Raw genomic sequence first — 1,560 nt, forward strand, 5'->3', positions numbered from 1 at the left:
TATAGCTTAAAAATTACCTTATTGCTAGTCTTCAGATAAGAAAAGAATGGCGAATTATCTCTCCTATCCTTATAAGGTTTTATTACTTTTACAGGAATAATTTTACTTTCTATCTGCTTCCACTCCGTATTTCGTATTTCAGAGCAATAAAGTACCGGAAGTCTAGCATATCGGACGAAGGGAGAAAATCAAACGAAACAAATCGACAGGTTTACTATGCTGTATATCTTTACGTGTGGATGCGATCACTTGTTGACTGATGCATAGAAAAAAATGGAAGTCAAGGAGAAAAAAAGCGGAAGACAAGGAGAAAAAGCGGACGACAAAGTAAAAAGACGGAAGACAAGGAGAAAAAGTGAAACATGGGGAGAAAAAGTGGAAAACAACGAGAAAAATGGGAAGACATTATTGAGAAGAACGGCAAGAGAATGAGTGAAGACAAGTAAAACTTCGGGAGTACAAGGAGAACAAGAGGTTGACAAAGGTAACAACTAGGATACAAAAATACAATCATAACAAGTTGAATAGAAGGAGAAATTGAATAAGGCTAGGGGACGAAGGATAAACAGAGAGAACAACAATATATGGAAAAACCTGAATATGAAGAGAATAAGTGGAAAACAAGCAGAAGAAGGGAGAGACATAGGGAACAAAGTGCAGACAAGGATAACAAGGGAAAAAGAAACAGAACAAAGAGAAGACTAGGAGAACAAGTTGAATAGAAGAAGAAAAGAGGGGAAGACAAGGAGAGCTAGCAATACATGAGAAGAGGTTAAAAAAGAGAAGCGGAAAGAGAGAAGAACAAGGGGAAGACAGGAAGAAGAACGGGAATTTTTGTTGACATAATATCTCTGGAGAATAAAATTTATATTTATACCTTATTTCTGAATTTGTAAATACTAACAAACAGTAAACATTTTTAAGCATATTTTTTGCGATTTTAGTAAGTTACCACTGAGCCATCTAGCTCTGTAACGAATTCTTATTTGCTTTTTAAATGAGAAGTTACGAAAGAGTTTCGAATATGTTAGTGAAATGTAAAAATATATTAGTGCTCGTTGATGTATTTAAATTTATTTTTGTTGTGTTTTTATTTCTAACTTTCAAATTGTAGGTATCGAATATCGATTCTCTGAAATAGGAATCGGTATCACGTATAGAGAAATTTAGGTTCTACTCATCTCTGCTTAAATATTAATAATCTCCAAGAAGAATTAGGTTAGTCGTATTCAAAACCTCCAATTTTAAGTGCTATTTTTTAATCTGTACAAAATTAAGGACTTAAATCTACGTATCTGACTAGAGACTAAACGGTAGCAACCCTACCACTAGTCTTACCCTGTGAATGGCTGGTAACCAACCCAAGCGACTTTTCATTACTTGAATGAAACTAGAGAAAGACATCCAGAGAAACTCTACTGATGACAACCAGGCAGTAGAAGGAATTGTGATAAGAATTTTAGAATTACAACCTGGAATGTTCAAGTGTTAACACTAAATTTACAGAAACTGAAAGGAGCTCAGATGCGAAACTGATGAAATATTCTATATAATTGAAAT

This window comes from Periplaneta americana, chromosome 13, assembly GCF_040183065.1.
Source record: "Periplaneta americana isolate PAMFEO1 chromosome 13, P.americana_PAMFEO1_priV1, whole genome shotgun sequence".
In the NCBI taxonomy this organism is placed as follows: Eukaryota; Metazoa; Arthropoda; class Insecta; order Blattodea; family Blattidae; genus Periplaneta; species Periplaneta americana.